General features: G+C 40.7%; 1 long non-coding RNA gene across 1 annotated transcript in view; it reads left to right on the top strand.

The window, feature by feature from the left end:
* Positions 1-12,749, top strand: part of LOC118171547 — a 322,937-nt gene that overhangs the window by 78,500 nt on the left and 231,688 nt on the right. Inside the window, exon 2 of the long non-coding RNA XR_004753256.1 lies at positions 11,293-11,504. This is a non-coding gene — a long non-coding RNA (uncharacterized LOC118171547). The remainder of the gene's footprint in view (positions 1-11,292; positions 11,505-12,749) is intronic.

The raw sequence follows: 12,749 nt of genomic DNA, 5'->3' as shown, positions 1-12,749 counted from the left end.
GTTTGATGGGATTAAGCTTAAAACCTTATTTAAAAGCTTTAAATAGAGTTCTAAAAAGTTTTAAATAGGTAAAGTCACATTTCTTTTAAGATACTGACCAAAATCTATTATAAAGACACTTTTAAAAGAAAGGTATTAGAAACTTTTGAAAATGCTGTTTACCCCCTAAACTTATTTTCACACAATACTGCATCAAATTTACAGCAAGGCAATTCAACACACAGAGTGCTGCTCTGTGTTAGGCACTGGAAAGTCTGGATGTAATTCAGCTCTTAGTTATACCTCTTCTAAACTCTACTACTATTTTTCACCTGTAGAAATTAAATTTGAATTACCAGCTGTTGAAATTATTATTATTATTTTTTCCCTGCTCAGTGCAAAGGGCTAGAGGACGGAGAGAAAAATGCAAAGTTATGTGGGATTATTGGCAAGAAATGCATTTATGAAGAGGTGTTTCTGTTGTTACCCTGGCATGTGCATTTAAGAGGTGGTGTGGAACTATTTTGAACCATAGCACATGAGACTGGCCCCATGACTGGAGTGGCCGTACTATTTACTGTTACTTTTGGTGTTGTCATTCATGGAATTACTTTGCAACTGATAGATTTCAGGTGTCGGTTCAGAGTCAAACTGGGATGCAATTCACATCCAATATTTCCCAGTGTCTCTGCTGGTAGAGTTAAGGATGAATTTGCAGTGTGAGGTGCTATCCCCATAGCTCGCAATACTGTTAATGGGAACTTTACAATTAAATCTCACAGCCAACCTGGCACTGAATTTAATTCAAATTTGTGAATAATTTGACCTGACTACATTTTTCTTAGGCAGCTACCTCGAGTATGAAGCATGCTCCAAACTTCAAAGCAATAAGGTTTGGGGAGAGAATCTTCTTTTATGCGACTGATCCAGCCATAATAAATTAAACAGCCTTTGGGGAATACACTGCTTATATTTTAAGACTATTCCAGTTACAAGATTAAGTTTTGAAAAGGCTTTGTGTGTTCAGTGCAAGATGAATATTCAGCGATTAACTTGGAAGTTCCAGTCAGTGGGCTCTCTGCCTGAAACCTCTAACAATCTTTCTTAAACCACACACACACACAAAAAATGTTGACTTCTGAATCAAATCTAGTTCTGTCACCTACTTACTTTGAGCCTTTGAATTGGTCTGTCAGTACCTCTAGAAAGCTACCAAAAAAGTGCTGTTGGACCCACCTTGTGTGATGGAAAACACATTGTACAAAGTGCCCCGATAGTCCATCTTTCTCTGAGATTGCTTCAGTACCGTAAATTCCTCTGCTCAGAACTTTAGTGTTAGTGTCACTCATAGGGCCAGGAAAAATATCCTACCAGTCTGTGTAAGTAGCAATGGACAGGATGCCAGTTCTATTTATGACTTCATGTGTAAGTAGCCATGAAACTGTTGGATAGTCATTTCTAGTTAATCTAAAATGTTCTGATGTTTAAGAGTTAAAGTAGGTTTTAATGAATTCATTTCCTCCTCTTTCCTTAAGGTATAAACAACTTTTGAAAAAAAATTATCCAAGATGTTTGACTTGGAAAATACAAATCTTAAACTACTGAACTGTATTTTTCCTCCAACTGTTTCTGTTCAATCTAAATATATGAATAATTTATATCTCATGTTAGGGAGTTTTTTAAAGCAAATATAATACGGACAAATCTTTGCAAGCTCTGCTTGTCTTGTTTTCCTTTGAGCACAGCAGAAAACATTTGGACAAAAAGTGAGCTAAATTTATTTTGGTTCGTTCAGAGTTGTCTGTGCCTCCTGACCCTCCCAGATCGCACATAGAAATGCCCTCTGCAGCTTGATGTGGAGTTCTGTGAGAATCTTGCGGAACTGCTCCTGCTACTTAAATCTTGCTTAAAAGAGTTATCCTTAAAAATGGCAAGAATGAATTTCTGTTGCAGATGAGTTCCTGTGTTTTGGAAGTGAGGCTGAGAATGAAACCTGCCCCTCAGCTGGGGCTGTTTGAGTTCCACTCCCTAGTGAAGTTAGGCAGCTTCGTGGCAGCTTGGGGGCTGATGGGCAGTTTATTTTCTCAGAGAGAGTATCCTTTGGCAGCTTGAGTATAACTCAGAGCTATGAAACTTGATAGCATCCTTTCAGCCTGCTAGAAAGCAATCCAAGGTGCCTCTAGGCATCTGACGTGTGGGAGGATGTTTGTTCAATGCTACGCTGATATGGTGTAGAAGCCTTTCTAAATAAATATTCCCTTCTCATATCTGTAATACCTCTGTATTAAAGGTAGTCAACAGTTACAGACTTTTGACTGTGTCTTTTCTGTTCTTCCTATGTGACTGAGAATCTGACAAGTCTTTGAGCCTTTTTTGAAGAAGTGGGAGACCGTACAAGCAGGATTTCAGTTGCAGGAATGTCTATTTGAAGGAGTTTTCGCTGAAGTGAGTAGTTGCTTTTCAACAAGATAAATGTGGCACGTATGAGGCAGGGGAGGGGCATTGATAGCTATGACCACTTTCAACAAGTAGCTTCTTGATTTGGATAAAATAACACAGGATCAAAATGCTTTAATGCATACCCAAATGAGAAGCTTTGTCTGCACAGTGAGAGGTAGGCCAGAACTTTGTACCACAGTAAAAACTTAGTTGTCATATGACTTTCTACAGGGAAGAGTTGAAACAATTGTACTTCTCTAAGGAAGCCAAGAATGTGAAAACATTAGCTCATAGTTTCAATTTTCTTGATGCTCCAGAGTGTCTGCCCTTGTGGTTTTCCACAGCACTGCGGAATTTACTGGATAGTACAAGGAACTGGGAACAACGTGTATGTTTAGCTAGTTTCACTTTAAATTGTTCGTTGCCCATTTCTCAATGTATTTTTTATCACTTAAACTGTTGAGGAGACCAACTTTTTTTGCAATGACAGTGTATGGAGAAAAAATAAGCAGCATTCAACACTTGAACCACTTAAGTGCTGTGAAGCTTCTTTGAGATGTAGGATCACATGCCATTAATGTAAAACTGTGAAGTACCTATGATGTAACTGTGAGTGTGTGTCTGACGTCTCATGAGGCCAAAGGGTGGGAGCTTTGGCTGATTTATTGCTCAAGTCAAACGTTATTTTCTATATCTTCAGGCTGATTACCCTCACAGTGAAAAATGTGTATTTTGTATGCAATACATTTCTTTTATAATCTTGAGAATCAATTCTTGCATTTAGACAGATCTTGGAAGCTTTCTGTATGGTTCTTACGATTTCTTCCCCCACACCCTGTTGGTCTTTCATTCAAATTCTTTGGAAGCTTATTGTTTTGGGAAAAGTTCTTTTTCCTTTGAGGTTGTCAAGTTCCAGGCATCTCTACTTGTCAAAAACAAATTTGTTTTCTTGTTCAAAGCACCTCTTTGGAGATGGGGCCCATTGTTTTTAAAGGGATACTGCCAATTAAAATTGGGTACCAAGGGTAAATATATCAACAGACCTCTAAATTCTTAGGGAAGTATTTATTAAGAAAATAAATATCCCCTTTGCAGTGTTTGAAACCTAAACATCTTAGCATCAAAAATTTTGTGGTGAGTTTGATAAAAACAGCCCTATTTCTCTACCCTTCTTAAGCACCCAAAGTTCTGAGCTGCCAGCAAGTGGCTGTATGAAAAGGTTTGCTTAAATTAGCTTATGCTTTATTTCTTATTTTCAGCTGAAAAATTAAATGAGCCATTAAAGGAAACCACACTAATGAGATGTGCTATGAAGCAAAATATGCCTAGGGCAAAAAGTAGTCTTTTAATTTGTTCAATTTAAATCTCTAACATCTGGCTGAGATGGATGATGTCACTAAACACATTAAGAATATCAAAAATAGATTTCTGTAATCAGTGCCTCCACTGTTTGCCTTTCTCCATTTGCTCACTCATTTTTTTTGGCCATTCAGTAATACAGGAGAACAGTTAAAAGGGGAAATACTCCAACCTGGATGTGGACCGTTGGCCTGGTCACCAACTGATAGAGAACCACCACAAGCTGCTCCCAGTGTTGGGACCTCTGGGCTGCTCAGGGGTTAGGGATGGGCAGGAGCATCACTCAGCACAACAGCCACAAGAAGGTGAGGAGATGGAGACTTCAAGCAGCTGTAAGTCAGCAGTTTTGTGCTGCATCCATGTTCAGAGGCCTGGTTTGATTCCTCGTGGCCCTGGGATTGGGAGGTAGGCATAGCAGCTGGGGCCAGCTGATGAAGCAAGGGACTTTGGAGCACATCTGGACTCATACTGATCAATTCTACTTGTCAGAGGCCTCAACAGCCTCATGAAGTGAGTTGTGAGCCAAATGTTCTTAGCACTGTGTGGCCTAGTACCTGACAGCAGTTGGCAAAGTGCATCTGTATGGGCACAGCCAGCCAGCAGGCTTGCCCAGAAAAGTTTTCCCTTTCCTCTTTTGCTACCAAAAGCAAGAGGTTGTTCATGAATTTATACTTCTGTCCCAAAGAAAAAAGTGTTGCACGTTGCTCCTTTGATGCAATGCCCTTCATCACCATGTGCACGTTTGGGCTGTGGGCAGGACCCCAAGCTATAGAATTGCTCTGATGGGAGAAACAGGTCTGTTTTCACTCAGAGGGTGGTGAGGCACTGGCACAGGTTGCCCAGAGGGGTTGTGCATGCCCCATCCCTGGAGACATTCAAGGCCAGGCTGGATGCGGCTCCGGGCAGCCTGCTCCTGGGGTCGGCAACGCTGCCCAGAGCAGGGGGGTTGGAACTAGATGATCTTTGAGGTCCTTTTCAACCTAGGCCATTCTGTGATTCTGTTTGTCAAAACAGTAATCCTTGTGAGCAGGCTAACACGCTGTCTGAGGGAGCCTCTAGTCAGAATTACTGTCTGTAAGGCTACTCCTGATTGACTTGCCAGGTTGTTGCCAGACAAGGCAAGCTGAGCTGTGAACTGCTCCACTGAAAGTGGGCAAATCAACGCAGATGGCTTGTAGGAGCACCTTACTGGGGGGTTCCTGTATTGCATCAGGTGCACACAATTAAAAATTTGCTGAAGGAAGGCTCTGGTATGAGTATTGTCTGTGTAGCCACCTGTTATTGTGGCTTTCCTGGTGAAGCACTGTAAGGTCTTCTTTGTTGCAGCAGTTTCTCTGCTCTGCCTGGAGTTGTGGTGGCTCATCCTGAGGCCCAGGGGAAGGCCTCTGGGGGTAAGTTTTGCATGCAGGACAGGATTTGTAGTTGCTGTGAAATAGCCTGAATCTGGTGGCTTCAGGGTGTGTTTTTTCTTCTAAAAAGGAGTGTATGTAAATGGAACAGCGTTTTTATTGTCTCACAGAAATAGGTTACTTGTTTTGCTTCAAATTTTAAAGAATTCAAAAAAAGCTTAATTATTTCTTCAGAGAGTTTTGAAACCAGGTGATTGTCAGAATTCACAGCTTATGTTCTGCAGATCTTTCATACTTTTGTCGTTTGGATTCTGTAGTTCACTGGCCTAGCTCTCTGCTTCGAAAGACCTTAAATCATATCTGTGTAGTCAAGTTTTTCCCCACTTGCCAAATTTAGCAAATATCATTCTGCCACTTCAGTTTGCTGAGACTCTCTTATATTATTTTTAATAAAAAATAGGGCAGCATTTGGAAACATCTTTGTGATGGATAAAACTTACTGATGGGAGGACCAAGGATCATTAACACCATCTCTTAAATAAGAAATAAAATATATCTTGTTCCTGGCTGTGCAGAACTGGGGCACAAACCTGAATAGCTTGTGCTGTGAGAAACACTCCTTTTACAGGTTGCTTCTAATTCAAGGCACATTGCCAAGTGCAATATTTCCCCTCTGCTGATTCATGCCTGAGTTCCAAGTAACACAATTTCCCAGGTTCACTCCTTGATTCCGGCAGAATTGCAAATAAAAGAATTACAGGCGTCTTTCTGGTCCTTACTGTTGAAGGAAAATAATCTTGGAAACTTCCAGAATCAACTAAAAGCTTTCGTTTATGGCTGGGAAGCAGTAATGGTGAGACCTGTGTTTTAAAAGCCATGGGGGGTCCTGCCACGTCTTTTTCATTAGAGGGTCTAATCCATCTCTCTTAAGGGGTTCACAGAAGACATAATCAGATTCTCTAGTCTGATCCCCTTGGTGTCACAGGTCACTGGATTTCATGCAGATTGCTCTGTAATGAGTCTTATTCTGACATTCTCAAGCACTGACAGCATCCAAAGGGTCACAGAACTGTTGTAGTGGAGCCAAAACAGTGGAAAACTTTCCTTTTGAGTTGCTTCAGCTTCTGCGTTGCCTTAATTCATGGATGTAATCTGACCCCCGTTTCACTGCAGTATTCAAGTGTGCAGCTCCATCAATTCCAATAGGAGCTGTCCTTCTAAGTGTCTTGACATCCTTCTAAATGTCTTGACGTTTAGATTTTAGTGTGTGCAGCTGGATTTTTGGCCTATGCAGTGTGACCATTACATGGGTGGTTTTTGCAATTGCAGAACATGCTGGTGAAGTCAGCTGTAGAATGAGCCCGAAGCTGCAAATGGTAATCTGAAGTGTTAAGCAATCCTTCTTTCTGATTCCAAATGGGCTTTTCTCCTACCAAAGTGTTTAGAAATTTGTCTAGTATTAAAAATCTGGGCTGAAAAGTTTCAATTGTATTTCCTTTTACAATTAACATCTTTGTAGGAAAAATAATCCGAAACATACTTTCAACAGCAGGAAGGAGGAGGGAGAGAAATCAGTAGCATTCAAAGAGCTGGACCTGATGTATCACAGAATTTTGGAGCTGAATTTTTAGTGTGAGAAGGCGACTTGGCAGCTCCATACGGTTTTCAGTTGTTTTAAAGGAAGCACAATGCTGTAGAACAGGCAGGTATCGTACCTCTGACACGTGGAAGGGGTGGTGTTCTGGGCTCCGTTCCTTTATTACAGGTCTAACTAATCAGAACAAACCTGATGGGGAAGCCAAGAAATTCAATGCATTAGAAGCCGTCAGAAGATGTAAAAGTACCTAACGTCATTGGATCGTGAGTTATAGTAGGTGACTGCAGTTTATGAATAAGTTGTTTGAAATAATGGGGTACTAAATGGTAGATAGGGAAAATACTAATTCTTTGGGGAAGGATCCTCAGTGGCCAAGGATAATCATCCTCATGAACAACAGCCTAATTCTCAGAGATACTTCAGTGTGGATTACTCAGATCCATTGGGAAATGAGATATTCCTGGTGGTCTAAACATAAGTAATCTCATGTTTTTTCACAAGTGCAATTAGATGAAAGTGAATGCAGTTTGAGATGGTTTAGGCTCATTTATTTTTGTGTTAGAACTGACATACTGATTCAGACCAAAGCTCCATCTAGCCCAGGGTTCTGGTTTTCCCTTGAACCCGTGTAAACTTTTTGCATCCACAATGTCTGTTTGTGAGGAGTTCCACAGATCACTTGTGTGCTGTTTAACCTCCACCTTGTTTGGGTGTTTTAACTTGGCACCTCATAGCTTCATTTGACAGCTCCTATGCAGAGACAGTGAACTACACCATTGATCTCTATTCTTTTATACTGCTGGTAATTTTGTAGACAAGTTATATCCTTCTAAATAATTTCTTTCCCTATTCGGAAATTCACTTCCTTTGCGTTTACATACACAGTCCTGTTTAGAGAGCAAGTACAGCACTGGAGTCTGCTTTAAAATGTGTGAATCACTCTCTTTTTCCTCTTGGCAACCACAGGGCAGCCTTATTTAAACTTGCCCTTTGCCACCCTGACACTGGCCACCGAAGAACTTCAGTGTTATCATTTGGCTGGGCTTTTTGTTGAGAGTGCTTAGAGGTGGCTGAGGCGGCATGTGGTTTGGGTAAGCAAGTGATATGTATCTGGGTCGAGGTGCTGGATGGTTTATTTTAAAAATTGATATGCCTGGAAAAGTTAGACTGCTGGGTCAAAATTTGCTGGCCCTTAGGGAGTTCTGCAGAAGTATAACAATCTGTTTATAAGACACTTTTTTTTGTTAGACTATTTATTGTTGCCAAGGAGAGGAAAAGAGCTCATTCAAGTGCATTTGTGAAGCCCTGGGTCAGTGCAACTTGTGCACTCACAGCCTGAGCTGCGTTTTTGAGGTGCACAAAGCTAAAAGCCAGCATAGGAGTGCACGCTGCAGATTTCCTATCTGACAGTCCTGGTGCTTTTGTGATCTTTCTGCTACAACTCAACCGAAAACAAGCTTTTTGTCAGGCAGAAGTGCTAAAAATAGCAACCCCCGCACTCACTCTGTGAACTGAAGACCAAACCTGTGAAACTGAAACATATGGCAGAAAGCTAGCTCAAGTGCATCTTTCCTGGCTTTCAGTTCACAAATGGGGGAGAGCTTTTTGCCAGCTGGGTGTGGAAAAATGTGAAACCAAAGACCCCATAGGTAACTGAGTTCAGAGGAATGTACAGGCTTAGTTGTTTTACCATGAACAAATACAGGCATACACTCTTAAATCACATCAGATTACTCGGATTAATTCTCATTGTTCCGTATTGCTCTTAATCAGAGTCAACAACACCTCGATTCATCTGTTAGTCAATTTTGTCATATTGATATTTTTTGGAGTTTTAGGTCCAGCTGACTTTCCGAACCTTATATTCGAAGTAGTGAGAAGCCTCTATGTCTTGAGGCAGCAAAAATTAATGGAAAGTTTATTTTGGCAAGTATGATCCTTACAAAATAGGAAGGGGAAGCATTCTTCCAAGTTTAACATTAACACTTGATTTTGTCCTCTTTAGAAAAAGTGAAGTTATAACCCTGATGTGCAGTTAAGTTAGCTAAAGTATATTTATTTGGTAAGGGAATAACACTGGAAAATAAGATACTTGAGATCAACCAGAAATGTCTGTCTCATCTCCCATTTTTTTTTTCCATCCGAACAGAGATAAGTTTTTGCTCTTTTGGACTTAGCACTGGATCTCCATCACTCTTCTGTATGTCTATGTAGCATTTCATTGGGCACAAATGTATTTCCAGTAGTGAAAACAAAAGATTTTAAGGCCGTCTAATCCCTGAGCAGAAAGTGAGTTTGATTGTGTGCATTCTTCTGCTGAATTCTTTTGATGACATTGACAACAGTAGGACAAAATGAAAAAAAAAAATAAAAAAAAATCCATTAAATCTCCGCAGCAAGACATAAAGGACAACACTGATTGTTGTGCATGGCTCAGGCTGTATATCTTAAGTGAGAGAACCAGTGGAAACCTGCACTAATGAATTTTCATATGTTCCAAAGTACTGAATGCAGTGCTGGGGGAACTGGGGAGCCTTTTTCTTATCTGCTGGGGCTTTCTTAAACTGAAAGTTATTTGCTGTGCTAGAAAAATCGATGCAAGAGCTATTTTAGGGATATATCCACAAATCTGTGTTATTTGGCAAACCTGAAATTCATATCCCAATTTGACAGTGAAGATGGAAAGTTTAGCATACAAACACGACGACTCACTGCAGCGTTCTGGTAAGACCATGCAGTATTATTGACTGCTTGGTATTGACGGGTGAGCAAGTAACGATAACATCTCTTTATCTACTAGCAAGAGATGACCTTACTATGTGAAGGGAACTTCACATCCAGAATTGAGGGTGTGTGTATGTTTGTGCAGCGGTTGATCATAGGTTTAGGACCCCTGATACAGAGGCACCCGACAGAAGAGATGGGATACTAGAGGAGAGCTGGGGAGTGTCCGAATTACCGAGTAATGGGAGTTTCACTGGGCATATGGTCTGTCATCAGTCTTGAAAGTGTTTTCCGTATTCGTAGCCATTTTACAGCTTTTCATAGGTGCAAATAGATACAGAAAATTAATAACAGTGCTAAAGAGCAGCCCTGTTATCCAGGGCATTTTTGTTTTAATTATTCAGTTCTTATGGGCTTACCCAGGGAGAGATCTTCCCAGTCACAGAGCTTCTGTTTTCCCTGGCAGATAACCTGAAATGCTAGAGAACCCAACAGGGATCCTTTGAACAAAATGCTATTTACAAAAAATAGAAATTTCCCTTTGCTTCTCCTCTAGTCAGTACCTCAGAGCCCTACTGGCAATGTTGTGTTCAACTAATTCACATTAAAATGAATTTTAGTTAGGCTGAGACTTCTTGTTACACATTGCCTCAGAAAAATAACTGATAGCCAATTAACATGCATTAAAAATGTTGGTGTGGTGTTAATCGGTGGCAACTGTGAGAAAGTGATTTTTCTGGCCACATCTTTAAGTTTAAACAAATATGGACAAGCCCAGTAGTATCTGTCTTATTTAATCTCAGACAAGATGCTCTGAAGCAGTGCTCTGCATTACCTCTGAATGGCAGACAAAAAGGCGAAATCTGTGAGTAGTTCTTAGATTTCATGTGAATAAAGGGATAAGGGACTCCAGGCCAGGACTGATACTCCCTGCCTACAGAATAAACACACATTTTCTCGTACTGCAATATTCTTTCTCCCTACCCTATAGCAAAACAAATTTAACCTGAATCTAGTGTTACCACCTCTTGAATGAATGTGAAGATGACTGTTGTTTCTGCTGACTCTTAACTGCCCCTGTTTTTCTTGCAGTGGGGCATTATGGACATCGTTTTAAAGGAGAGCTGATCATACTTCTGTGATTAACTTGGACTTTCAAGTTATCAGGCATATTAGGCTGTTCCACTCCTTGGTTTTTGAATTGGGCTTCTTGTGTTCTTGTATTTCCAGTCTAGTGTCTGTGTTCAGAGCTGGAGCTTTGTGTCTGAAGGTGCATACATAATATGGCATAGGACAGCAGACCATCCAAATACATAGCTGCTGAATTATGCATGTTTATTTCTGGCAGATCATACGTATCTTGTAGCTCTAGTGGACTTGGTGATTTCTTTAGCTGAAATAAACTCTCTGCACTTTAGCTCCATTTAAACGTATTCAGATGTTATTCTGATGCACATGGCTTTATTTAGCAATAAGTTGCAACAGGGATTTCTTCTGTTTATCCAAATATCGTTGTGTTTCTTTCAGGTGATTAGGTAATAGTTGTTCAGTATCTGGCCACTAGAGCATGCACTTTTCTGTACAGAATCTGAAACACTGTTCTTTTTTTTTGCAATATATAGTTAATGGAAGACCTCAAATATGCACAAGCACCTAGATTTCCTGCTAAAGCCTACCCCATGTTTCATTTGTTGTTTGAAACCGATTTATGTGATGATTAGCATAATTCTTCCTGAGATGGTTTAAAAAAGGGAGAAAAAAAAAAAAAAAAAAAGTGCTCCCCCCCTCCGTGGAGACCCCAGCTTTAACACTTTTTTAAAACATTTTTTTCTGTATAAGTTTCAGGTCACTCCGAGAAGTGCTGGAGACTGCTACAGTAGATAGGATTCCCATGTTGGAAACATGCTACCAGTCATCACCTTGGACTCCTCACCCCACAAATAGGCTGGCTCTGCACAAGTGTTGCTTCCTTAGCCTTTTACGTATTTGGATGGTGCAAGAGTTCTGGTCATTTGAGGTTAGAATTCCTGGTCAGGTACTGTTTTAACTGAGACATGGTAAAGAGGGACCACCGGGGGCAGGGGTGGGGGGTATCAAAGTAAGCAGGAAGCATGGTTTCAGCAGCAGGAATGCCTGTTACACTTTTCTGAGACAGGGTATTTGTTGTCTCATTGGGAGCAGTGTCTAGAAGCCATATGCAAGAAATTCTAAAAGTAAGGCAAAAGCTAGAACTTTCCATTAGATTTACAGGAAACAGATTTTTTCTATAAAATCTTGCAGACCTTAGGTGATAGTTATTTTTCAGCAGCAAAATCTTGTTTGCTTCTTGAAACCTTTGCTTCGCACAATGACCTGGCCACCCACTTACCATCTGCTAAACCTGATGCTGTTTAATTGAAAAAATAAATGAATATGCTGTTCTATGGAGATGGGATTTAGGTGTGTGGATACGTATTTAAGTGCTGATAGCTCAACTGATGGTCCCCCAGGTGGTCCTTTTCTGTAGTGCTGTTACCTTGCCAGCCTAGCCTGCAGCAGTACATGGGGCTATGTCCTAAACACAGCATTTTGGGTTTGACCTTGTTGAAGCGCTTGGTGCACGCCTGCCCATCTCTCTGCAGTTGGTCAGGGTCCCTCTGAAGAGAAGCTCCAGTCTGCAGCGTGTCAGCCACACCTGCAGGTGGGTGGCACCCGCATGCAGTGCCGGGGGTGCGTTCTGGCCCATCATCCAGGCTGTGGATTAAGAAATACCACAATATCAACCCCAGTGTCTCGCTGGGAAACAAAGTGAGATTACGTGAAAAGCTTTTATCTCTGTCGAAGGAATTGGATCATAATTTAATTTACGTAGCTACTATGTCGAGTCTCTAATTTTCCAGGGCCCTTCCAGTACTTCACAAGATCACTGGGGGTAATAGTTAATGACAGCTATAATGTGAAACAGGACAGTTGGATAATAACTAGGATTTAATGCCCTATTTTATTTTGGGTTTATAAAAGAGGGTGTCAGAGGTTATTTCATGAACCAATGACCTGTGAATGACTGGCATGAAAATGTACAAAATGACCCAAAACTGTTACAGTGTCATGAAAGCAGTTAAAGACTGGTAAGGCATACCTTAAGGGAGGAAACAAAATAAAATAAAACGGGCAATCCTGAGTTTGCTCTGATGCAACACACATGCAAAGTAACAGGAATTAATTCCACTGAAGCAGAAAGAAAATGAACTCTACAGAGTGCATAGTAACTGTCATGTCTGACATCTGCCCAATTTGTGTGTAGGATTTGGTGAAGTCGTAAA

The sequence above is a fragment of the Oxyura jamaicensis genome, chromosome 9 (assembly GCF_011077185.1).
Source record: "Oxyura jamaicensis isolate SHBP4307 breed ruddy duck chromosome 9, BPBGC_Ojam_1.0, whole genome shotgun sequence".
NCBI classification, from domain to species: domain Eukaryota; kingdom Metazoa; phylum Chordata; class Aves; order Anseriformes; family Anatidae; genus Oxyura; species Oxyura jamaicensis.
This window is presented reverse-complemented; position numbering and strand designations above follow the sequence as displayed.